The sequence below is a fragment of the Penaeus vannamei genome, chromosome 14 (assembly GCF_042767895.1).
Source record: "Penaeus vannamei isolate JL-2024 chromosome 14, ASM4276789v1, whole genome shotgun sequence".
Lineage (NCBI taxonomy): Eukaryota > Metazoa > Arthropoda > Malacostraca > Decapoda > Penaeidae > Penaeus > Penaeus vannamei.
Window position 1 is genome coordinate 36,181,890 of NC_091562.1, and position 3,254 is coordinate 36,185,143.

General features: G+C 37.8%; 1 long non-coding RNA gene across 3 annotated transcripts in view; it reads right to left on the reverse strand.

Moving 5' to 3' along the window:
• Nucleotides 1-1,418: 1,418 nt before the first annotated feature.
• LOC113826665 (uncharacterized) overlaps nucleotides 1,419-3,254 on the reverse strand; it is a 5,558-nt gene continuing 3,722 nt past the window's right edge. For all 3 annotated transcript variants that reach the window (XR_003477681.2, XR_011399064.1, XR_003477680.2), the window contains one exon: nucleotides 1,419-1,728. This is a non-coding gene — a long non-coding RNA (uncharacterized lncRNA). The remainder of the gene's footprint in view (nucleotides 1,729-3,254) is intronic.

Genomic DNA, 3,254 nt, shown 5'->3' on the forward strand with positions numbered 1-3,254 from the left:
TTCTAAAAAGAAAGTCAAAACACCCAATTATTTTTATCTTTATTTTACTACCGTCTGTTAGAGGTTTTCATATCTAAAACCCGTAAATCAAGGAATAAAATCAGTGTAGCCTAAACAAATATAAGATATTTGCGTCCGCTTGCTCGTCTCATCATAACTATAACTTATATAACTATAACTTATAACTTATTGGATAAAGTCTCAGCATTGTTATTTTACCCACCAATAGTACTTGGATGTAAGAAATAGCTGCTATTTAATGTTTCTTGCGAGATGAAATCTCTGAAGAAAGTACGATGTATTGTTATGAAAAATAGTGTTGGACATGATTATAATTCTATCGTTTCTTCGTAATAACCTTAATTTATGGATATCGCGTAATGCAATTACATAATTCAAACTGAATATCAAATATTCAGTCTGAATTCATTTGATTACGACGTATTTATAAAGATGTGCATTTGAATAATCGACTGAAGACACCCAGGCATGCTCCAGGGGCAGGCTCTTTTAATGTGCAAATAATTTCAACCCTGTGCTCAAAAGCACACCCCGTGGACACATTTTTTCACCCTTTAAATCATTGGCCGTATTTTTTCTTTTTTTTAGTTTGCCCTCAGTATGCGACCTTTTTATTATCATTTATGTTTTTATTTAATTTTCTCGTAATTCTAAGTGACGTACTCGAATTGAACTACACCTAGACTGGTCGCTTTGTTAAAGCATCCTTTGAAAATGGGAGATTTAAAGTATATAATTATAAATAAGAGGTAAATCAACAAAAGCGAGAGGGGTGGGGGGCAGGATGTTAGGGATACCACGGTGGGAAAACAAGGGTAACGCTGAAATTCCCACTCTGATAAGGTTTTAGGTGATACAAGAACACCATAGACGCAAGCTGTAATCTTCATACATATTTCATTAGATTAACTGCGGTTCAAATGACAAAATTGGTATCTTAGTAAAAACATGGGATCTGGGAAAAAAGTCCTGATGTTAAATGTACTTGGCAATTATAAAGAAGAAATGCATAGAGTGATTCCTTACTGAGAGTAGGCTAGTCGCTTGTCTTTCAGATCTACGTGAATTGATTAAATACTGAAACTACTGCGTTATCGACGAATTTCGATAGATACTAAGGTTAAGGATGAGTAATTCCATGCAGAAGTTTTGTTAAATGATAAGTACTCTCGAACGAAAGTAAAAAGTGTTTCCTTGACAGGTACAGAACTCAATTTTCAATTCTTACATATTTTTAAATCAGATTCTAGAAAAAATCCGTTTGTTGCATTTTTCACTTTATCACTTGAGGGAATAGTTACCTCTGCGATGGTTCTCGTAACGGGTTGACTCAATACCCATCAGCTGTAACTGTGATAATTTACACAACGTATCATGGGCATTAATGAGCAAATCGCTGTAATTAAGTAGTATTTTATTTTCTCTTAAACTTAACACTTGAATCCACTGTTACATCAAACAAAAATTATATCGATACTCTATTCCACTCCTCAGATAATCATTTCCTGTTGCATACATTCAAAACTATATTTTTTTTCTGTCTATCACCACTTTCTTTTATTTTTTTCCAATTAAACCTTCATCGGCGATTATCCTTTCATTTCCTTTATCCATTTTGCGAAGACGTTGGCTGCGATGTCACGACATCAGCGTTTCCTTCCCCTTCTCTCTTCTTTTTCTTCTCTTTATCCACATTCCTTTCTTCGGCTGAAAATACAAAATATCATCGGATCAGTTAAAGCGTTTCGGGCAGCCCGTGCTGGGGTAGGCCGAGCCACGGTGCCACCAAGGTCTATATAAGTACTTATATAGACCTTGGGTGCAACCCGCTCGGAAAATTCTAAACACGGGAAGCCGAAAAGGAACATCATATATCTGGATAAACAGCGATGGTAATGGCGCATAAAATGTTTGAATTAAAAGCATGCATCATAAACATGGTCACGAAATGCAATGACAATTCAAGAACTATATGCTGTACAAACATAATATGAATGAACATTATTCAGACTGAATCACACTGTGCGTTGTGTTATGTGTGTAAATATACTTGTACACATACATATATGTGTGTGTGTATTACACGTTTTCAGTCTTCCGTTGCACTCCTGTGAAATTATGGTAAACATTCAGCACAGAATGAATTTCTAAAAGAGGAAAGAGTTACTTAAACAAATGAAGACACGCAATACATTAATTAACATGTTTCTGTAGTATTTATTTTAGAATTTTTTGCAATTGGCCGGAATCTCAATCCTGCCTGAGAAATAAGTAACAGTTTGTTATAATATCTGGATGCGCATAAACAGTCCAGTATATCAGGCAAGAGTGTGTAAATTGTGACTTTGATGCAACGTTTAGTCTATACAAGTGCAAGCCACCTGGCGGCCCTGAGGTAGCCCGTAGTGGGACAGGCCAAAAACGTATTTCAAACCGGGAAAGACAAAAACAGGGTAGCCAGAAAAGATAAAGCCAGACCTGGGTGTAACCGATATCGTTCTACATATCCGTCCGTAGTCGAAATGGAAGCTGTACCTTCTTGTCGCAGGCCTTTGTTTACATCACCAGAGGAAGCAGCCGATTCGCACCTACCACACCCGAGCCTGGTTGACCTAAGGTGACCTACATCTCCCCCTCGAGCAAGCCCTTTGAACTCACCCCCCTTTGTCTAGGCTGAAACAAACATCTCCCGGAGCCATCATAAAAGGACACGGTCGTCAGACAAGAGAGAGTACAGCAGATGGAGACACGGCGGACGGCAGGCAGACGACGGCCTCGCTCGCCACCGCTCCGCCCTCGGCACCCGGGCTCGGGTCTCTCGTGGGGTCACACATTTGCCTCCCCAAATAAACCTTCCAGCCAAGACCCCTTTCATTCACCTGCTCTACGCCCCAACCTCTTACGTTGACATTGGGAAACGGAGCATCACACATTGGGAATGACTCCCAGGGTATCAAACACTTATAATTAAACCAAACCATGCAGGAGTAACGACCGTACAGGTTTTTGTTAAATTCGAGTGATATGAATAAATAGAAATAATGTAATGTTATCTTACTTATTGCTTTGAAAAGATTGGTGGTAATAGGCATAATAATTGAGTTCACTATGATTATTATTATAAATAGCGGCATTATTGTTATTATCAGTACAAACATTACTATCACTTCACTGTCATTATTATTATTTTAATCATCATTAGTAATTGCAATGACATTATTTTTATTTTGATA